At 43.0% G+C, this 23,701-nt stretch overlaps 1 protein-coding gene and 1 long non-coding RNA gene across 2 annotated transcripts in view; one reads left to right on the top strand and one right to left on the bottom strand.

The window, feature by feature from the left end:
* LOC109146432 overlaps positions 1 to 23,701 on the bottom strand; it is a 1,056,471-nt gene that overhangs the window by 912,006 nt on the left and 120,764 nt on the right. The window lies entirely within an intron of this gene.
* LOC104698003 lies at positions 11,960 to 22,475 on the top strand. The gene is made up of 4 exons (XR_002048426.1): positions 11,960 to 12,023; positions 16,520 to 16,607; positions 18,895 to 19,000; positions 22,070 to 22,475. It is a non-coding gene; the product is annotated as an uncharacterized LOC104698003 (long non-coding RNA).

The raw sequence follows: 23,701 nt of genomic DNA, 5'->3' as shown, positions 1-23,701 counted from the left end.
TAAACATGCACTGCCAGCAGCTCATTAACATAAAAGAAAACATTTTGCTTTTTTGGGCACTTGGAAGACCAGTTGTGAATCTTTTAACAGTGTTTCTTTCCAGCCTGGATTTCTCCTGATGTGAGTGAAAAAGTAGCAGGCCAAAGGTGGGGCAAGCTCGGGGTCCCTAATCGTGGGGTCAGTCACCCTTTTTGCAGCTGCTTACACTGAAGGGTACGACAGAATTTGCAAGCTACCCACCTCCAACAGTGGGCTCTTTGTAAACCTACTGCAACTTCAAAGTGGATTCCAGAAGCCACTGAAAACAAGCAGTCACTGTTATAAATGCTTCACAGCCAGTTGCACAATGAAGCAGGAACTTGGGGAATAGTAGATGAACCCAAATTTCTAGTCTGATTCTGTGGGAAGAGAAGAAAAAAAAATGTCATGAACAATTATAATGCCTGACTGGAACCATAGAAACTGCGAGAGTGAAAGAAAAGATGCTCCATTCACTGTTTTCTTTTCTTTCCCCCACTACTGGAGAGTTTTTCAACCTCAGCCAGTGAAAATGAGCTGAGCAAGGTCAGCTGAAAACAAGTATGAGATTGGCTCTGCTTTTCAAGGAAATGTAATGGAAAGGGCCTGGAAAGTGGGCATACGAGGTCTTTTGGAAATGACTGTGCTCTTCTTTGTCCTGAGGTTGTTCACAGCGTCACAGATCACTTTGCTTTTGTCTGGAAGCAGGTTTCAAAATGTATGATGGAATAATTTCTCTGTGGCACAGAGGTTATTCTAACACAAGTCCATGCTGTGAAGTTCAAGTGCATACTAGTGTTTTCTCATAGGTAAAACAACTTGGAGATGTTCTGATGCCAGAGTGAAGAAACCATGGAAGAGCCTGGTAGTTCAGTAGTAGCAACAGGTCTGACAGCTGATGAAGAAGGAAGTGAAGGATATACAAAGGATGTCCCATCCCTAGAAACATTCAAGGGCAGGTTGCATGGGGCTCTGAACAGTCTGCTCTAGTGGAAGATGTGCCTGCCAGTGGCAGGGGGGTCAGATTAGATGACCTTTAAAGGTCCCTTCCAACCCAAACCCTTCTGTGATGCTGTGATTCTACTTTCTCCATGGCTGAGGTCTAAGACCACCAAGAGGCTCTAAATTCTTGACCAACAGACCCCAGGGCTGGCACTGCAGACAGAGGACTTTGCTGGCATCAGAAATCCTGCTGGAGCAAATGGGAAAATGGGTAGCTGTAATGTTGCCCTGTGACTGCATGCGAGACCAAGGCTCAACATCTGCACAGAGCAGTTTTAGAGCTCTTATCGATCTCCTGTGTCATTGCCACCTTTCTATGCCCTTGCTTATCAAGGAGAGCACGGTCATTTCAACTCCCCAGCATGCTCTCATTGAAAATCTATAGCAATGGTTTCAGGTCACCAGGCTGATAAAGCGGGACTCTCGCACTGTACCGTGAATCTCACTGGTGGCACTTTGTCAGCTCAAGAGCGTTCACTGCCGACAGATGGAGTGCAGGTGCTCGAGGTGGGCATTGCTGAACCTGCTTCCTACCGAAGGCAGCAAAAAATTGCAGAGGCAATGGCTTCTCTGGAGGCAGCACACACGCCTCGTGCACTGCTGGGAGACAAAAACATTTCTGCAGCATATTTGTGTAAGCTCAGACCTTCGGCAAGTCTCAACGGAGTGGAAAGAAACAGTCTGACTCACACGGCTTCTCCCTCAGTGCTATGCATTTTAGCACACACACACGAAATATGTGCAAGCAGCGTTTTCTCCTGGACCCCTATTCATTTTCAGCCACAAAAAGCTTTCAGGTGATGCTGAGGTAAGGATAGGTGTTCCAGTAGAAAAGGAGCACAGAGCCTCTGGACTAACTCAAGAACATATCACAGATCTGTGGAAGGAATTCCTGAAACCCACTGAGGTTGGAGTCATCTTTCAAACGCCTCCATTGACATGTGGACTTAGAAGCATCAGGAGTTCACCGCAGTTTGCATTTGCAGCACAGCCACTCTGCATAACAGCTGAAACTTTCATACACCACTCATTGTTTCCTTCCTCAAATCCATTCCTGAGGGGCTGCCAACAAAGCCAAAACTATGGAACAGTGGTGCATCACTTTTTTCTCAGATACCATCCCAAATCCTTCTGAGAGCTGCATAATTCTGCAGCATCTATCTCTAAGTTGTCCAAGCTGGACTATCACTGGGACAGTGAAACGGTGGGACATATTCATATTTTTGTCCAAGCAACATCCATGCATTAGTACCAAATGCTCAGCTAGCAGAATGTTTTTTCTCACTGAAGGTCGTGAAACACGAGCCATTTTACAGCATTCCGCACGTCCAGCCATCTAGAAAAACACATAATCCCTTCTCTTCCCCTGCAGTGATGGGGAGACAGACCTCACAAGGCTCTCTACCCAACTGCTTGCATGGAATGCTTCTGTATGTACCTTGAAGAGCTTCATGTTCTCTGCTGCAATTACCATTGTTGCCACTACTTAAGGAGAATGCTGGGCCGTTCCCCACCAATGGTCCCAGACACGTTGCAGTACCTACCACTACTTGAGACACCTCTGTAGACTTCGATAACAGTGTTCCCACAAGGGCAGAGTAATAAATCATAGAAGAAGGAATCACAGATTCATGGAGTCATAGCATGGAACAAACCTGTAAAAGTCGTGCAGTTCCAACTTGCCTGCTGTGGGCAGGGACACCTTCCATTAGATCAGGTTGCTCAGTTATACATAATATTTTATATATATGTGCAATACAATTTGCTCTTTTATAGAGCCAGCCATAAGTTGATACTAAAGAAAACTACTTATTCTGTAAAACAGCTTATGACAAGAGATAATGCAAAGCACTGGAAGTCCCATGACAAAGTGGTCTGAAGGAAAGTTTGGTCCAAACAAGTAACTGTGTTCGTCAGTCAACTGACAGTATTATCACAGAGAGAGTCCTGCAATTTTAAAGTAGCTTTTCATAATTGTATAACTTATAGAGGAAGCTAATCCTAGTTTTGCATTTAAAATTCAGGTTTTGTCACACTTGCATCATGCTTTAGCAACCACGATTTCCTTGAACAGCCTGTGAAACTCCTAAACATGTGGAGCTTCTGTTACATTTAGGTGCAAAAGCAGTGACCACCTTACTAAATGTGAAGTTTTGGTTCAGAGTTTTCCAAAACTGTAGCCACATATTGTTCTTCAGCTGGATGAAATGACAGCAGGGAGAAGCTTGTGGGGGACACAAAGGGTGCCGGTGCTGTCACTGCCACAGGAACAGGTCACAGCGCAGATGTGTGGAGATTGCAAAGACAGACTACTTAAGCATCCACCCTGCTTCCCAGGCCAGTTTGTGCAGCCCATGATGAGCTTCTGTGATTGCAGCAGTAACAAGGGATGGGAAGGCACGGCTTTGCTGTGGCGAGAGGTGAGGGCACACAAAGTGCTGTGGACTGAAGCTGCAGACCAGGGCTCACCCTGTCATAAATCAGCGTCCAGCTACTGCCCACAGGGCCTGTCCACGTGGATAGGGCTGCTTTGCTCCAGAGGAAGGGATGTGGAAGGATCTGAAAGATGGCTCTTCTTCACCTGCCAATTGTGTCAAAAGTTATTCGAGGGGAATTGAGCAGAAAAAACTGAGGAAAAAAACTGCTTTTACTATATTGGTGTTGGCGGACCCTGGTTGAATCTTCTTTGAATTTCAGTTGCTGCATTTGTTTTGCAAGAAATTGAAACTTTCATATTCTGCCCAGCACAAAAGATCAGAATTCATCCATTTTATCTTTGCAGTGAATTGAGCTATTCCTCACAGAAGCAGGAAAGACACACCAGCTACAATGGCTGGTGAGCAAGGACGGCTGCTCCTTTTATCTGAAAAGAAAAAGTTTTTTAAGCATCATTGCAATGAGCATCCAAAGAAGGTATCAATTTTCAGGCCTCCTTTGCAACAAAAATTTATTTTTAAAAAAGGGGAAAAAAATATTGCAGTTACCTGCTATGTGTTTAAAAGGAGAAAAAATAATTTTGTCAGGTGAGAAATCCAAATTCCAAGCAGGGTAATTTTAAAGAGGACAGATCATCTGGCTGAAAAGTCAAGGGCAGCCTCCCATAAATCTTACACACATCTGTGTTTGAAGCCTACCAGTTACCATGGTTACCGTGACATTGCTAGTCTTATTTATAGCCCTGTGCTATATATATTGCTTTCCAGAAGGCATAAAAGGGAGAGCTGACTGTGAAGGAATCTGGGAACTGCACATTAAAACAGAGACGTATGCAGAGGGAATAAAGCTAATTAAAGAGGGGCTGCCGGGGTTGGATGTTGGCTTTCGCAGCGCCTGGCCGTGACACCGTCCTCACGTCACAGAGGCGGCGGGGAGGGAGAAGGCTCCGTGGCTCCTCACACCCGTGGCAGGGGACAGTAGTGACACCCTTTGGCAGGATTTATAGTGCTGATTCCTGCTCCCAAAGGACAGAAGGGGGCCCATGGGCGGCAATGCAGGTGGAAACAGGCCTGGGAACAGAAAGTGGCCACCTCTGATGTCAGTGTCCCCCAGGGCCCCAGGGACAGGCAGCTGCAGGGGGATGCCGAAAAGCAGGACACACTGCACACTGCTCTCTCCCAAGAGGCTCTTCTTTGGCTTTTCTTTCTCTCTGAAGCAGACTGTAACATATATGTGAGGAGTCATATATGTGGGCAGGCATATATATATATGTGTGTGTGTGTGTGTGTGTGTTTGTATGCATATATATGTGTGTGTATATATATATATGCATATATATAACAAAGAATATCTATTTTGTTATGAGGAATGAGAAGAAATAACTGAGTGACAATGTTTGTGGAATCCTTGTGAAATAGGATGAAGAGAAGAAGGTAGGAAGGTAGGAAGGTAGGTAGGTAGGTAGGTAGGTAGGTAGGTAGGTAGGAAGGTAGGAAGGAGGGAAGTTAGGAAGGAGGGAAGTTAGGAAGGAAGTTAGGAAGTTAGGAAGTTAGGAAGGAAGTTAGGAAGGAAGTTAGGAAGTTAGGAAGTTAGGAAGGAAGTTAGGAAGGAAGGAAGGAAGTTAGGAAGGAAGTTAGGAAGGAAGTTAGGAAGGAAGGAAGTTAGGAAGGAAGTTAGGAAGGAAGTTAGGAAGTTAGGAAGTAAGTTAGGAAGGAAGTTAGGAAGTTAGGAAGGAAGTTAGGAAGGAAGGAAGTTAGGAAGGAAGGAAGTTAGGAAGGAAGTTAGGAAGGAAGTTAGGAAGTTAGGAAGGAAGGAAGTTAGGAAGGAAGTTAGGAAGTTAGGAAGTTAGGAAGTTAGGAAGGAAGGAAGGAAGGAAGGAATTAGGAAGGAATTCAGAAGGAAGGAAGGAATTCGGAAGGAAGGAAGGAAGGAATTCGGAAGGAAGGAAGGAATTCGGAAGGAATTCGGAAGGAATTCGGAAGGAAGGAAGGAAGGAAGGAATTCGGAAGGAAGGAAGGAAGGAAGGAAGGAAGGAAGGAAGGAAGGAAGGAAGGAAGGAAGGAAGGAAGGAAGGAAGGAAGGAAGGAAGGAAGGAAGGAAGGAAGGAAGGAAGGAAGGAAGGAAGTTTTTAATCTAATTTCACTTCCAAGAATGAGGTTGCTGCCTAAGTCAGCTGCCAGCCCCAAGGGCTGTTTCAGCTGCCCAGGGGTAAATCAATAATATAAATATAAAATGTAAAGAAAGGTCTTGAAAAGGGTAAACAGCAACTTTGGCATCTGCAATGCAAACAAAAAAAAAAAATGGAAGTAAGTTTATTAAAAATAACAGACATTAGGGGCTTAAATGGTGTCTTCTAAAAAACATATTTCAGGACTGATAGTATCGGTGCAACTGCAAGCAGAAATTCTGAGGGAAGATTCGTTCAGACTACAGCTGAGCTGGAACCTCTCTGGGAAGCAGCTGCAAAAGAGGCCAGATTATCTTACTTAAGAGCTTGCACCACAGTTTCAAGACCATCGCTTTAACAGTGAGTGTTTTGCTGATTAAAGACCTGTGGGAATGAGTGGAAACTGATGCCTGTGGAAAAAAATTGACTAAAGCCTGACCTAAACAAGAAACGGGAGGTATTCCGTGACTCTGGAAATGACATTGAGATGTCCTTTTCAGTAATTGTATGGGTCTTAACTGGCATTGATTCTGACATTGAAAGAATTTTAAAATACATTATTTAAAACTTGTTTCTAAAAGTTCAGTTATAAGTGCTATCTACTTAGCTGCTTTTAGAACTGTAAAGACAGGTAATCCAAAACTCTGAGACTGAGACAGGGAAAGACAAGAAAGCAGACAGGTAAACCTCCTTGTGATCTGGCATTTAATAAGACAATCCCTGCTCTTAGGTGTGCTTGGAAATAATTTCCACTTCATTTCCGATGCCCTTATGCTCTCTGATGTCTGCAGGCTGAGATTGACTTGTACACCCCATTATTAGAGGTGCATATAGGACTAGGTAGGGAGTAGGGGAAAAAAATCCCTGAAAACAACCCAAAGAAAAGATATTAACATGAAGAATAGACTAAACCAGAACTAGACCCTGTTCTCCTTACTCATTTTAAAGATGTTTTTATAAAAAGCAGAAAATTCTCCCTCTTAAATCACATAATCCAGAAATTGAATGTCCCAATAAAATGATGTGGGTGCATTGTGGCTGAGCTTCAGCATGAATTATGATGTCATGGCTTTGCCTCCACATGGATTTTGCCCCTCAGCAGCTACTAATGCCACGTCCATACAGAAGCAGATACTACAGTGTCATTGCACCTTTGCTGTTGAATGCAAATTACTAGATGGCCTAATGCCACTGCAAGCTTTTGTAGTACTGTTTTTTTCTCCTATTGATTGAACATAAATTATTGAGGGAAGTAACTGAGGAAACTCCAAGGGAGCAGAGATGATGGTCTCTGTAACTAGAGGCTGTCTGTCACTGAATGTGGTACTTCTGACCTGGTAACTTGATATAATGCTTATAATCCAGGATACTCCTCTAGGAGTCTGTCATTTGGAATCACAGGAGCATAGAATGGTTTGGGTTGAAAGGCTCTTTATAGATCACTGGGTTCCAGCTACCACCACCACCCAGTGCCCCACCATGGGCCCACCCACTACATTAGGTTCCTCAGGGCCCCATCCAACCTATTTTAGGATTTAGGTTCAGGATTTAGGATCTAATTTTGTGCAATGTCCAGCCAGACACACTAGAGACGGAGTGGGAAAATCCTTGTACCAAAAGGAGAACAGATAAATTTTGAGGTGGCAGCAATAAGGACAGTTTTTCATTCAGCTGTACATGTGCAAGAAAAGGGAGGAGGGGAAATCACTGAAGTTGGAATTCAAATGGCTTTACACTAGTCTAATTTGATTTTAGTTTTAATTTTTGTTTTTACAGGGAAACCTTATGAGAAGCAATATTCCAATAGGGTTCTAGGGAAAAGTGATTCCTCTAGCAACTATTCCAAAACAGACTGACTTTTTTAAAATGAAGAGTGTTTTGCTTCATATTTTTGAGTTGCACATATATGAGCCCTCCTAATCTCCACAATTCTGGTTATTAAAAAAGTGGACTTTTTTTGGAATCCTTGAGGATAAAAAGGTGCCACACTCTCAGGAATTCAGTCAGAAAATCTCTGACCCTAACCTGGAAAACATATTGCACGTCTCCTCCCAAGGCATAGGATTTCTTCCTTTCACCCTAGTGCAACCCTCTGACCTTTTAAACTTGTCCACAAGAACATGCACTTTGAAAAATTAGGGGCTGCTGGGCATGACCTGGGATGCTGGCTCAGCTTCAGCAGCTGGAGGCCATTAGCCACTATGGCTGACATTGTGTTTCCATTCCACGTTCATCCCTTTCTCAGAATTCAGAATAAACAGAAGTGGGGATGCAGATGTCACCAGCTGTCTGCAGCGCCAGTGCAGGCTGCATGCTCTAGGCACCTCCTGCCCTGTAGCTCAGACCTGGGTTTAAATGTTGGAGGTAGAAAGACAGAGAACAGCTTAGCTATGTGGGTAATCAATTCTTGGTTTATTGAGGAGAATTTAGGAAGGTGTTGCTTTCCATAAAATAGGAAGTGTTAACTTAGGGCCTGAAGTGAAATCTCATTAGATATTTGAGCTTAAGGTGAAAGGCTATTAATAAAATTTGTGACTTCCGCCTTCTAGAATGAACAGCAATGTTTAGTGCCCAGCAATTAACAACAATGAACAGCAATGTTTAGGTAGTAAAGCTACCTAAAATCTCCATTATTCAATGAAGACTTTATATCAGACTGCTGAGATGTCTTTTAGTAGCCCTACTGATTTTGATCAGGAGTCAGAAGAGGCAGCTTTCAGATGCAGAAATTTAAATGCTAAAAAAAAGAGCATGGTGGATGTGCTCAAGTTTTACAACACAGTAGCTATAGGTTATTAAACATATGACATATATGCTTTGACATTTCATTGCTTTAGAGTCAAAAGAATTTTCATTTAGTGCAAATTCTTCTCAGTTTGATATGTCAGGAAGTAAAATTACCTTCCCACTGTTCTTCAATAACTTCCCATCTATTCCTGCATACTGAGCTCTCAGATTACCCAGACCAGCTCTGTTTTGCAGGTCCAAAGTTTTCCACTCAGTCCTGAGAGTGTAGCACTCAGGATTATTCCAGCAGAAAACTTGTCCTGTTGCTCCCCAATGCAACCCTTCTAACAAAGCATAATGTAGTGCAAACAGTGAGCATCTGCCATGAGGAGCTCTGAGACTGGAAAGAGGCAAGTGTGCACCATTTCAAACACTCAATCATGTAGTGAAACCAGCAAATCTAAAATAAATGTTGAGATACTCAAACACTACTATAAGCAGACAATAGCATGTAAAGCAAACGTGCATGTGAATTTAATTTCTACAGCTGAAATGGTTTAAACCAATGTAGATGACTCAGAAGTACCAGAAAGTGCCAAGGAGCTCAAAGAAAATGAAACACATTACTCTCCTCTTGGAAGCTGCGGGAAATCCTTGCAATTAGCAGCTCCAGGTTCACAGTGGTTCTTCTTGTAGAACTTGATTTTTCTTTTGTAAGTGTTCCTCAGTGTGGTGTTTTACTCTTGCAGAATTACTGCTGTTCCCTGCATTTGCCATCGCCCCTTTCACCACTGTCAACTCTTTAGCATTACCTACCCATTCAGCAGTATTTGGACTTTTACAGTATTTATAATCTATGTCAGAACAAATGAAAGAGACTAATTTCCTTATGCAGTGGTTCAATTTCTAGTCAGTGTCCCTTCCATGTTACTTGGCAAGCAGTCTTTTTGATCATTAGAAGCTGATATTGGATATCCAGGCTGGCTCCATCCAGCCTTTTATCTACCCAGCCATACTCAAAGACTGATCTAACCTTTAGTGAAAATTAAAGCTGCCTCAGGGCATGCAAATTTAGGTTGTCAAGAAGGCTTCCCTATGGATCTGCCTAAGACTCCCAGGTCCCAGTTGTGCTTCACCTTTGCATCTGATGAACATAAAAATTCTTCCATGACAATCTCTGCCGAAATTCTCCAAGGTGTCCTTTCTGTGCCATGGAGGAATTATACCTATCCACCTCTCTATTGGCAACAGGGATATCCTGTAAAACCTGTGGCTTGGTAACTTGAGCTAGAAAATTACTCGTATGTTGATTTACTCGTCTTTCCTAAAATGTTTCTTCCTTCCACTTTAAAAAATATACCTACCATTTATTAATAGCCATCATGGTAATGAGGACTCTTACCTTCACAGTAAATTTTTGCCAGTATTGTTATCCTGAAAGCAAAAAGCAAAAGCCAGTGCTCTGGAGCTGCTAAATGTTGACAGACAGCACCAAAAGAAAAGTATCAAAAGTCTCTTTTCCAAAAGATTTCTTTTTCTGACTGGATCTGGGAGAACAGCTTGGTGGTTTGATAGGTCAATACAGGCAGTTTGACAAACCTGTTTTTATTGGTTTCAAGACCCAAATGGCGTATTTGGTTGGTGGGAAAGGAGTGAGTAGCATGAACACATCACAGATTTTGGGAAGAGATGAAGAATTGTTTTAAATATGTGTCATACCTAAGAAGAATCTCGTTTGAGGGCAGATTTAATGGCACTCTGGGCAGCCTGGTCAGAAGTGGAAGTGCCCTTGCTAATGACAGGGTCTTTAGAATGAGTTGATCCTTAAAGTCCTTTCCTTTAAGGTCCGTTCAAGAATGAGTCATTGAAATGCCATGTGTTAGACTGGAGAAATGCAGCTGCCCCATATATGAAGCAGCCCTGGTCCTGTGTCTCTTCTGACACAGTGATTTGCTGCAAATTGACTTTCCTGATGACAGGAATCTCTGTGAGCTGTCTTTCTCACAATGCCAGGTATCATTTTCCATTTATCTTTGATGGAAATATCTGCTTCTCACTCCCCAGTGCATAAAGTCAAACGGAGCTTTGCTGTGCAAATACCTGACTAAAGAAAACCCCGGTACTCACATGCAACCTTGACACCATGAAAAAGTCAGAACAAGAAAAGAAAATTTTGGAAAGACAGAGACTGTCTTTTCATGAGGAAAGCAATGGTAAATAAGACTTCACCTCAAGAAAGGATAAAGGATAGTTGATAAAATCATAACAACTTCTTAGGCAGCAAAGTCACCGAACGGCCTAGTTAACAGCAGAAGTTAACAACTGCTTTCTGTTTGTCTAAGCACAGGCTGTGTCTGCTATGTCCTATAAAGAGTAATTGCAAATGGCATAATTTTAACCTCCAGTCTCCCAAGACATCATTGAGAGTAAGGTATGGTGCATTACCCTTGACACAAAAATAATGTGCTTTAATTTGGGAGCATTGTACTGCAACTGCTGCCTGTCTCCTTGAAGGTCACTGGGAAGTGGTCAATTCATTTAACAGGATAGTTTAAGTTCTCAGTGCAGTCCTCAGTTCTGCTTCCAAGATTTACTCAATATAGCTGATGCTGTGAGCATGTGATTACCAGCCAGCAGAATGAGTATAGCATATGAGTACAGATACTGCAGCTGAGAGTCAGGTATGCAGAGGAAGGTGCCTTCCTGAGCAAGTAGATTAATTCTTTATGCATCTTAATTATTTTAGGAGCATCAGTGACTTAATGAAGATGACTGTGTAGAGTATTTCACTATACTTATGAAATAGAGACACTACATTTTTCATATTAAGTGTAGTGGTAAGCAGCTGAGGAAGGGAAAGAATTAAGTCCGTTTTTGCAACACCTCCTTCCCCAGTCTTTTGTCTGTGACCCATAGGGAATGAGCTGCTCTGTGCTGCTGCTAGTATCTGACAGCTGTGCATTTGACAGATGCAGAATCCCCTTCTTTGTGTGCAGTGTGTCTCCCACTTTCAGGAAAAAAAATACTATCACATAGGGCATCCCTATCTGCGCATATTTGGTCAAAGCAGCAAATCGAATTATGATTTATTGGAGTGCATGTAAGGAAAAGCAGGGATGAGAACAGTGTAGGAAGAAAAAAGATACAGGACAGTTATTCCCACGTGAGATGCTGGTTAAAACTAATTTATGCTACTAGGAAAGGAGGGAAGGCCTGGGACAAGAGGATTATCTGGGACAAGCTGGGGAAAGCTGGGTGTTGATCATACTCCAGGATGATATTTAAAATGAAACATTTTCATGCGAGAATATTATCTCTTCCTTGTGCTCTCTAGATTTTAATTCAGCATTTTCCTGACTAGCCTGTGCTCTGCTTCTGTAACATGAAGCTTCTGCTAGCATACAGCACCTTTCTTGCCCTCTCTAATGTGTTCAGGTGCTGCTTTCATTAAAAAGGTGCACATCTGAAGCCCTTGCTTGTTTCTGACTTCCCTGCTTACTGATTTATGTATTCTCCAGGCTACAGCTCAGTCCTCCCAGTTTCTCAGGCGTAGAAGTTTCCATGGTAACCTCGTGAGTAGAGGTAAAACCGTAGCAGAAATCAGTGTTCAGCCAAGGAGCCACTGATGTGCAGGAGAACTGCTCGGGACCACGTTACAAAACATTCTGGCATGGTAAGTGCAGATCCCATCTGGGGCATTCGTGGCTTTCTCAGCTGCTCTTTTACATTTCCTGCCTTTTCCCTGTTGCCCTGCCTCTTTGTCTCACCAGACCTAGTGTAGCACCCAGAGTACGTTGTGGTAAGACACTGGCTGTGGGTGTCCTGAGGCTGCCCTGCTAAGCCAGCACCATCATCCCTGGATGATTTACTGCTGTGTCTTCCCTCTGAAGGGAGCAGAAGTGGGGAGATGAGCCCCTGAGCTGGTACCACCACCCCTGCTGAATTGCAGCTTGTCAGTTTAGCCCAAGTCTGGACTCTGGCTTCACTTTGGAGGTGAACACAAGTTCAGAGGTTGTGATCTGTCACCTTGTGGCAGCATGCAACAGGAGTCTAAGCCAGAGAGAAGCCAGTGGTCTTGTTTCAGGTGTTTGTACTCCTGCCAATAAACTCACTGGGTCGTCCACTCTTTACAGATAGCCATGAGTGCTGAAAATTTTCTTATAGAATCATAAAATAATTTGGGCTGGAAGGAACCTTTAAAGTCCTACCAGTCCAGCCCCCTGCCATGGGACAGGGGACTTCTGACTAGTTCAGGTTGTTCAGACTCCTGTCCAGCCTGACCTTGAATGTTTCCAAGGAATGGGCACCTGCAGTTTCTCTGGCCAATCTGTGCAACATTTTCACCATCCACATCATAAAAAATGTCTTCCCTATATCAAATCTAAATCTACCTTCTTTCAGTTTGAAATTAGTTCTTGTCCTAACCCTTCAGGCCCTACTAAAGGTCAGTCCTCATCCTTCTTACAAGTCCCCTTTAAGTACTGAGAGGCTGAAAGAAGGTCTCCCTGGAGACTTCTCTTCTCCAGGTTAAATAATCGCAACTCCCTCTTCACAGCTTTGTCACAGCTTGAAGAGAGAGTATGTGGATTTGGAGCTGTATTTCCTTGTGCTTCTGCTCCCAAGAATCACTGCAGGCTGAGCACACACCCTGCCGAGCATGGTAGGACTTTGCAGGTCAAGTTTCTGGTTTTGAAAGAGGTTTTTTTTTGAAAAATGCACTGGGTACCCAAAGCGGTGGTAGAATTTATTAAAACACGAGAACAGCCCAGACTGTCCAAGTGAAACTTGGAAGGTGCTCTGCAGCAAAACCTGACAGAGTGACACCACCAATAGCAGAGAGACAAGAAACTGGCAATTATCCACTCCAGTTGCAGTGCAAGCAGACCTACTCATTTACAGGATCACAGAATCATTTAGATTGGAAAAGACCCTTGAGATCATTGAGTCCACCCTATGACCCAACACCACCTTGCCAACCAGACCATGGCACTGAGCACCACGCCCAGTCTTTTGTTAAACACCTCCTGGGACTGTGACTCCACCACGTCCCTGGGCAGCTCCTTCCAATGCCTAATCACCCTTTCTGTGAAGAATTTCTTCCTAATGCCCAAAGTAAACCTCTCCTGGCACAACTTGAGGCTGTTTCGCCTTGTCCAGTCCCTTGCTTCCTGGGAGCAGAGCCTGACCCCTCCCTGGCTGCACCCTCCTGTCAGGGAGTTGTAAAGAGTGATGAGGTCTCCCCTGAACCTCCTTTTCTCCAGGCTGAGCTCCCCCAGCTCCCTCAGCCACTCCTCACTGGACTTGTGCTCCAACCCTCTCTCCAGCCTTGTTGCACTTCTCTGGACACACTCCAGCCCCTCAGTGTCCTTCCTAAATTGAGGGGCCCAGAACTGGATACTCAAGGTGTGGCCCAACCAGTGCCAAGCACAGGGGAAGAATCACTTCCCTGGTCCTGCTGGCCACACTGTTCCTGATGCAGGCTAGGATTCCATGGGCCTTCTTGGCCACATGGGCATACACTGACTCATGTTCAGTGGCTGTTTAGCTGCTGAAAGGAAGGTTGAGTTCTAAAGAGAGCTGCTGCCTCTTTCCAAAATACACTTTTCCACACTTTGGATACTAGGTGGTTTCCTTAAAGCCCAGTGTGTCCTCATGAAGGTGACTGCAGCTCCTCAGGGACACCAGGGTTGTTCCCAGCTCTGGCTTCCTTGGTGCTTGTCTGTTACCAGTGACAGCATCCGTGGAATCAGTACAATCAGTGGAAGAGGAACTGTCTTCAAACCTATTCTGAAATTTACTCTCTCATGAAACTCAGAATATTTTCTAGTAACAACAGAAAGTCTTTTATGCTTCTTTTGATTTTAGGAAGTCATTCATCAGCAGCATTTTCAGCAGTTCCTTTTAAAGATTATTATCTGCTTGTTTGCTAATCCTCCTGCCTGATCCACTTAAACTCACAAATCTAGAATAATCTTAAGGAATAAGTATTAAGAATTTGTGGTACTCTGGGGAACATGTGGAGTCATGCAATTCAGATTTATTTTAACTATAATTCTTAGTTCTCTGTCTGTGTGCTATGCCAAAGGCAAAAGCAAACCTAGTTGTGGAGCAGTCTGGGAACATCCTGGAATATCCCCTTCCTTGCCCCTGCTTATTATTAACATGGACGCTTATTTTTGAAGATCTCTTTTGTTGTGGAAGTAAGTAATCAAGCTAAAGAAGGACAGTTTTCCTGGTCTGGAACGTAGTGCTAGGAATAAAGCCCTCACCAAACTGTGAAAGTAGTACTTTTGCCTGACTTCTCAGTACAATAGGGTTCCTTCAAATCCAGTAACTGGCTAATCAGCTCTGAAGATGGATGGAGCGTTAATAACTTCCAAACCTTCTCATCACTGGACCTGCTTCTTCTCAGAAAGGTCAAACAGCTCTGACGTTCTGTAGTACACAGTAAAATTTTTGACCATGTGAGAGCCAGGCAGTGAGAAAGACTTGCTATGGTCAGTGAGGAAAAGCCTAGAGCAGAAGCTGTCTAACAAGAACATGCATAAATTGAAAAAAAATTATATTTCTGAGGTGTTTTCTGAATGTTTTTTTATTCACTAGTTCTGTCCTACCAATGCATGATGTGTTTGCTCTGCATTTGATATCACCACACAACTGACACAATGAAGAATCTCTAATACACTAAACTTGTGTCTCCATCTGCCAGGGATTAGCCTCCAGAAAAGAGAATTATTTTTGCATTAAATACTAGAACAGCAATTACTTCTTAAAATAAGGGCTGGAAAAACCAGCCTACATTTCTCTCCTCTGATGAGTGACAAGTTTCTCACTGTAATTGCCCTGATTACTTGACCACAAGCTGCATTTTTGTAGCTCCCTTGATCTCTGCTCTCAAGCCGTCTTGGTAAAAAGTGCTCAAAACATTGTGTGATGCAACTTGCAGAGTGCAAAGCAAGGATTTGATTTTAATTATTGTGAGTATAGATTTATGCAACTGACAGGATGACAGAGATAGAAATACACCAGAAGATCTGAGAGAGAGACAGCCATTGATGTAGGCGTACATCAGCGTACTCCTTTGCTTCTGTCTCCATCTTTAAATTTTGTGTTGCGTTGGGAAGAGGCGTGTAACAGAGACACTCCTAGGAGCAGGGCTGAAGGACCACTGCCTTTTCAGTTTGGTCTTAATTTATGTTTGTAAAGAAAACAGGTGCAAACCATCATCATTCTGACTGCATCATGTGTATCAGCACTGGTAGAAAGTCACAGGTGTCAGGGCTAAGGGGAATTTGCCTCCAGACTTGAATTATTCTCCCTGGACACAGTCAGTGAAGGTTTCGCTTCTGAGATTCACTGTCTCATGGATACCAGGTCACTCGAAGTAGCATTTTGTTCTCTGATCCTCTCTGGCTGGATGCTAAAATTAGAGAAACAAAGCAGCCTGATGGAGTTCTGCCTCCTCAGAATGTTTCTTGGTTTTCTCTAACATGCCCCAGCACTTAACCTCAGCAGTGGAAAATGTTGAGCAGTTTGTCAGTGTTGGCACAAAAGCTGCTTTACACGATGTTCTAGGTTTTTTTCTTCTTTTGGCCCCTTCTTGTGGAAGTTTGCTGTAATAGTTTGCAAATAAATGTGCAGTTAGAGCCCACACTGAAGCTGCCTGAAGCTCCCAGCTGCTCATCGTAGTAACAAGTACTTTACCTGTTTCCTAATCAGTGTTCTTCTAACCTTAACAGCCAATTAAGACACCACGCACAGTATACGTGCCAATTTTCAGAATGCTTCTTCCTCACTGGAATTAGCATATCATGCAGGAAATGGCTTGTGAATAAATTCATCTGTTGGCTTGTCGTCACCTTTTTATCCATTTCTGCAGATTTATGTGACTGTCTTACTGCCTGGAAAGTTACACAGGCCTGAAAGGGAAACCTTCCTTCTCAACCTCAGCTCTGACTTCTGTAGCTGCTCTGTGCTTTGGCAGCTGCAGGAGGAGCTTATGTGTCCCTGCCACTTCATCTGAAGCCTGCCAAAATTTCCGTGATAACTGAGGCGTGGAGCTGGATTCAGGGGTTTATATGGGTTGCATCCCAGATCTCCCTGACAGAGAACGTTATACAGAGGGTTTAGAGGTTTGGGTATTTATTTTTTTTATTATTTTTTTTGCAGTGCTAATTGCTGTACAAACAGAACAAAGTGGAGAATTGTCCCTGGGAGCTGCAGTCCAAGACAGGTGCAGGCAGCATTTTGCAAACAAGTGAGTAGTTCAATAAACAGAGAAATTAGCGGTGCTACGTTTCCTGAGTGTTTCTCTCCAAGGTGATTGATGCAGATAGCCATGATAACACAAGGCTGGTGACAGCTTGGTTAGCAATTGAGTATTTATAAAATTTTCTCACCACCTGGATCTTGCTTTATCATGTTTTTCCTGCAGTCAGCATCCTTTTATCAGGGGCTGCATGATTTCTCTCACCTGCACAGCCATCTACTAGTGGCTAGTCACATTTTTTTTCTCTCCTGCCAAACTGAAAATGATGATGGATGCAGAGGTCCTCAGGGAGCCATCCACAGTCCTCATTTTTGTAGCTAGGGTAGACAGAGTGGAAGTATAGGAGGTAGATAGACGTGTTTGAACTGGGAGCAAGTAAAAAATCAAAATCTGATTGTATTTAGCTGCTAACAGCTTTTTCTTTCTGGTCTTTAGGGATCTTCTGTGTTTCATCAGGCAGAGGCAGCTAAAGGAAGCAAAATAAATTAGTATGTGTTGAACTCTTTACCATTATTGTGTAGAAGAGAGAAATGAATCATGAACAATTATTTTGATCTTAATGGGAATTTTCCTGGAAGTAGAACATTGGCCTAGTGTCATTCAAACGACACAATCAAATCAAGGGTATTAAAGTGAGCAGCTGAATTGGATTACCTAAAGGATTCGGGGTGAAAGGAGCGTGTCCTGAATGAGTGATCATGTGAAATCTTTACTTGTATTATTGCAAGGAATTGAACGAACTCATGAATGAAGTTGAGGTGAGGTCAGCCAGAGCCAGGGTGTCAGAATCTGAGTATAACTTGCATCAGATGGAAAAGTCAAACACAAACCAGCCAAAAAAATGAGTGTGAAGCAGGTGGGATTAAGCTGTAAGTGACACTGATGGACTTGTTGAAAGCAGTTTGAGGAGGTGTTGTGGTTTAACCCCAGCTAACAGCCCAGACCTGCACAGTGGCTCACTCACTCCCCCACCAGAGGAATTGAGGAAAAGAATCAAAAGGGTAAAGGCTGGAAAACTCATGGGTTGAGATACAGACAGTTTAATAGGGAAAGCAAAAGCCATGCACACAAGCAGAGCAAAACAAGAAGTTCCCTGCCTCCCATGGACAGGCAGGAGTTCAGCCATCCCCAGCAGAGCAGGGTCCCATCATACATAATAAACACAAAACAAACACCATCACTCCAAATGTCCCCCCCCTTCCTTCTTCTTCCCCCCAGTTTGTATACTGAGCATGATGCCATATGGTCTGGAATGTCCTTTGGTCAGTTTGCATCACCTGTCCTGGCCGTGTCCCCTCCCAATCTCACAGGTACCCCCAGCCACCTCCCCAGGTTCCTTCCTGCGGGAGGAACAGAAATGGCCTTGGCTCTGTGCAAGCTCTGCTCAGCAATAACAAAAACATTTCTGTATTATCAGCATTGTGTTCAAACACAAATCCAAAACACAGCCTTGTACCAGCCCTTGGGAAGAAAATAACTCTGCCCCAGCCACAACTATCAGAAAACACATGAAATCCCCTGCAGAGTGATGTCTAGAAGCTTCCCCACATTCCAGAGTGGGGAGCAGAATGCATTTTTCATGGACAGATAGCTGTACAGCTGTGTTTCCATCAAAGACTAAAACTGAGATCACCTTTCTGAAGCCAGAGAAGGCCATTCACACCCAAACACATGAGCAATGTGGCTGAGGAGGAAGCCAGCTGTCCCTGCTATCCCAAGGGACTAGAGCAAAAAAAAAAAAACAACAGAGAGGCAACAAATGAGCAACCTTTAGTAAGAAATACTGGCAACCAAAATGCTAAATTGCTCAGCTATGCAATCTGATACTTACCAGGCTGGTGACAGAGTAAAGGCCATCTCTAAAAGCCCCTTGTTTAGTTCCTGGTTAAAGCTGGCTATATTTGCTACCAACAGGGCAGTGCCATGCACACCATTCTGAGTGTTCTCTTCTGATGTTAAGTGGTGACAAATCTGAAACAGCATTTGCATTGGAAAAGGAGATGAAAACCAAGGTTTTTATAGATTTATGTTTATGCATGCCTTTTGGGTGTGTACTATATAAAGCTAGCTTGAAAAAGACCCAAACAAATATTAATTCTAACCTCCCCTCCTGCTATTTGCTGAGGAAAATACGGCATAGATGCTGTCAGCCTGCAAGTGACAAGGCAAAAAGAGTGTCTACACACTACTAAGACAAGACTGTGAGAAATGTGTTGTTTGCTTATCTATTTTACTTTAAAGTTAATATTCTAAACTATTTTAACATTTCTTCCAGATTTTGTTCGCCTTGAAGATCTCTAAACATAAAAACAAATTGTTGCAGAGCAAAAATCAGCTGTTGAACAGAACATAGACTGCTACATTGCAAAATAAATCATTAGGTAATTAAAAGCAGATTCTAACAAGATAGTCTGGAGCACAATCTTCACACATGTGGTAGTGGCTGACGTGAATAAAGGGCAAAGTGTGTTCCATGTTCTTACTGTAATCTCGTTAGAATGAGGTTTATTTTCCTTTTTCGTTGGACCTAGGTATCAGCAGGAGGAAACATTTAAATGGACAGACAAGGCTCAGGGATCTGCATCACTATAGGTGTATACTTCTTCTTCATCATGATCTCTCTACAGGGTTTTCACTTCATCTGTCTTTCCAAAATGTCCCACACTACTATGCAGGACCTGGATCCTGTAACCTGTCTAATCCGCTGCAAGGTGAAAGGACAAGAGGAAATGGCCTCAAGTTGCATCAAAGGAGGTTTAGTATTGATATAAGGAAAAAATTCCTCACTGCTGGAATGACCATTAGAATAGACTGCCCATGGAATCACTGTCTCTGGAAGTGTTCCAAGGTGTGTGGATGGGGCACCTGGGGATATAGTTTAGTCTTTAACAAGACAATGCTGCATTGACAGTGGGACCCAATGAACTTGGAGGTCTGTTCCAACCTTAACCATTCCCTGATTCTCTCTTCCAGGAACACAATTCATGTTAATTTCTGTAGGTGAAAATAATGCTTATCCTAGGAACAGTCCCTTGGACTTCTATAATGCAGACATCTTGCATTTTATGCCTGCATTTTCTAGCAAGTGCTGGCGAGTTGGTAACACTGTACAAACTCACACTATCAGTTTCAGGTGTAATGCTGTAAAAGACCTAGACCAACCTGTCTTGATTGTGCAGCTGCTGACAATTTTGATGTTCATGTGGCTTCCTGGCATATCAAGTTTCAGTGCTGGAGGACTGGAGGCATTGATTGCCTTAAACATGGTATCTTGAAACTTCAGCCTCTATTCTTGTGTCATGTACTATATCAAACGCATTCTGAAGCATATTTATATTTTGAATTTCACTCTTGGACTGTGGTTTTTCAGAAACTGAAACTCTCTTTTAGACTTCTGTCACCTTCTGTGTTCTATTAATGGCTCACAAAGTGTTGTCCTGGGTCTGGGATTTATATTCTGGCTGGGTGAAATTGAGGAGAAAACAGACCCAGCTATTTTTTTAGCAAATGTAGAAGTAGTATTTTTGCATGGAGACTGCGATACACAGACACTCCATCACACATGGTCATCTGGTGTACAGTACAGCTCCAGCTGTTGCAGATGGCGGAACATTGATACAGGCAATCAGAAATCACCTATCTGAATGTGTGTAACTGCAGCAAGAGAGCTCTTGTCAGTATGCTCAGGTCTGCATATGTCTTATTTCCACAAAACCATGTCTGATTAACAGTCTTGAGGAATATGTACTTTCATCAACAAATCACGAAGCAACAATTTTGTGTTCTTCAAAATCACCTCCAACAGTGTTGTGCAAACCACTGTCACTGTTTGAGAAGTTTTTGAGAGGACCACTGTAAAAGACATGAGGATTTTTGATAGAAAAGGAGTGTGATATCAAGTGATATCAAGGGAGACATTAGGGAATGTAGGGAATGCAAGTGATGCAAAGAAATTGACATCTTTAAAACACATAACATCTCTCAGTGCTGAGCTCCACATTGCGTTTGGCCTGTGGATCAGGTTCTTCCTCTTTTACTTAATTTGTTGGCTCAGTTTCAAGGATTTCAGCAGAGTATTGATTTCTGTTTCTTGGGAATCTGGCCTGCCATGTTTGATCACATTGCTCTGTGTTTATGATTGGGATTTCATGTCTGAGGATTGTCAGTCTCCTGAGAAAGAGCATGAGTACAAAGTGCCCTGGAGAATATCTCAAATTGTGCTGGGTGTTATTTTCAGGAGGTAGGAAGTATGACGGAGAAGGAAAAAGCTACTGTTTTAATGCACTCTGACCAGTGACAGAGGCCACAGTGTCCCTTTAGCAGATAGAGAATCATAGAAATATAAAACCATTTGGGTTGGAACAGTCCTTAAAGACCTTAAAGTCCTTAAATCCCACTGCCTTGGACAGGGACACCCTCTGCTAGACCAGATTGCTCAGGGTGCCATCCAACCCGGCCTTGAACCCTTCCAGGGATGGGGCAGCCACAACTTGACTGGGCAACATGTTCCAGGGCATACCCGTCCTCACAGTCAAGAATTTCTTCCTCATATTTAATCTAAACCTGGCCCCTGTGAGTTTGAAGCCATCACCCCTCTTCCTAACATGCTCTTGTCCTACAGATTCCTCTCCAGCTCTCATGGAGCCCCTTTAGGTACTGGAAGGGTGTCTAAGGTCTCTCTGGAGCCTTCTCTTTTCCAGACTCAACAACCCCAACTCTCTCAACCTGTCTCCAGCCCTCTCAGCATCTTTTCAGACTCCTTTGGACTTGCTCCAACAGGTTTATGTTTCCTTATGTGATTCAGACTGAAGTAATAGTGATGATCATGAGCAGGAGTCAGAATTTTCTGTGCCAACCAAACAAACGTTCATCAGCACTCCATTTTTAATATTCTCTGCAGCACGTTTAATAATGTAATTCTCCAGTGCATCTGAATGTTTAAATATACCTGCAAAGGAGAAAAGTCACTGGCTAATGCAAAATTGCTCTGAAGTATGTAATTAATTTTGGTACATTGAAAATCCAACAGGCCTAGACTGAGTTATAATGTTGAGCTTCTTTATGAGCAATTTAATGCAGATGGGAAAGATTTTTCTTTTGTGCCTACAGATTTTATCTAAGGTGGTGGCTCTTGGTTTGGACAAGAGAAACTCCTTGTCTTTTGGAACACATATGCATTTCTGACATTGTGTCCAGAATAGCAAAAGATTTTATTAACACTGTGTGAGGTCCCAGGAGAAACCTAAACATGCTAAAAATTACAGATTAAAAATAATTAATAACTAATAATTTCATTGTTTGTGAGTAAAATGCAAGTTTCCAGGGCTTCAGCAGAGGGGTTTTTAGCATGTTTTTTAGTATTTAGTATTTTCAGCATGTTTTTTCATGGAAAGTGAAGAGTTGGGATGTTTTTCTTGACCTTTATTATTTATCTGTGTTCCATTTCCCAGGGTTGTGTGGCATACCTGATACTATGAGGAATATCTCTCACAAGCTGCTTTGTGCCCTTCACACAGCATGAAACTGTGTCAAGCCAAGGATCCACTGCACGTGAGGTTTTACAGTCGGTGTTTGGCCTCTGAGTATCTTATGCAGCTGGTTGCTTATCTGCTCACTGCTGGGGTAGATTGAGGAGCAGAAAAGGCCTTGGTTCAGTGCAGGCCTGCTCGGCAGTAATGAAAACATCCCTGTGTTATCAACACTGTTTTCTGCACAAATTCAAACATAGCCCTTACTAGACCCTGTGAAGAAAATTAACTCTATCCCAGCAGCAAACTGAATTAACAAATGTTCAATTAGCTCAGGGAACACCACGGCTGAGCTGAAGAGGATGCATTTAAGCATTCCTGATGGTGGTCCTACCTCTGGTGAGCCTCCCATGTGCTGAGCAGTCGCTCTGCCTGTACCAGACACTCCTCCTTGCTCCAGAGGGAGGGTGAGGTGAACCAGTCCCCTCCCCTACACTGCACCTCCATCCACATGAAAACATGGGGTGTTTCTCTCAAACCAGGGAGGACTCAGTCACTCCCATCAGGTCAGAACCGAGTCTGTGTTATAAGAGCTCTGCCAAAACCAAGGGATGGTAGGTGAGGGTTGCAAGCTGCTGCAAAGAAACCAAGTTCATGATTTGCCATAGCTCTCTGCTTTTATGGTACTTGTACCACTGCAGGTGAGGCAGGAGAACTTCATTCTGGTTATTCTGTGGTGAGTGTGAGCAGCCAGGCAGTGGTAATGTCACTCTGCATTCACAGAAAAATTGACTGACTGAATTAGGCTTTTTCAATGTGGACATGGAAAAGTGGGAGCATATTTTAATGTCAGAGAAGGACAAAATGTTTTTATGTGCAGTTGCTACCTGCAGAGAAAGGTACTGATGATTAGGGCACTAAGTGACCCAAGAGCAGCAGCAATGTCACAGTGTGGTGGGATGGGGCGATGCCTTGGTCAGCGGCCAAGTACCTTAGCAAGTTAAAAACTGATTAATAGCATACAACTTTTCTTCCAAAGGCAATGTACCTGATCTCCAGTGCAGGACAATCTACTGGGAGACAATAGCTAGAAGCCGTATACTGTAGGCAGATGAAAAAACGATAGTGAATCAAAATCGGGGGAAAACTGCCTTTCCATCCAGAGTTATTAATTGAAGGAACTCATTTTAATCAAAGAGATTCTAAGCAAATATACAGTTATCAAAGGTGAAGCCACTGCCTGAGCATTCTCACACCATTCAAGGAGTCTCACTGAAGTATCTGCTAGTATAAACAAAGAACCTCAGACTTGTCTAAAACCAGGAGCATTCTCACTTTGTTCAGTGACTTTTGAATAGTATGACAGTGGTATTTTCTGCATGTGTGTAGCTTCCTTCTTCAAAGCATCAAGAGAAAATGACATATATGACTGCAAAGCTCCTGAATGATCTTGAAAACTAGTAGCAGAAGGCAGACAGGCTGAGAAAAGTTGTGGATTTATTAATTTTTCGTAAAGAAGGCATTTATTTGTGAAATGGTAACATATAGTGAAGCTTCATTTCTTTGTCCTCAGATGCTGCTAATGATATGGTGAAAGGTTCACATTGCTTTTGT

The sequence above is a fragment of the Corvus cornix genome, chromosome Z (assembly GCF_000738735.6).
Source record: "Corvus cornix cornix isolate S_Up_H32 chromosome Z, ASM73873v5, whole genome shotgun sequence".
NCBI classification, from domain to species: domain Eukaryota; kingdom Metazoa; phylum Chordata; class Aves; order Passeriformes; family Corvidae; genus Corvus; species Corvus cornix.
The sequence above is the reverse complement of the archived record's forward strand: the minus strand, read 5'-3'. Positions and strand labels throughout refer to the sequence as shown.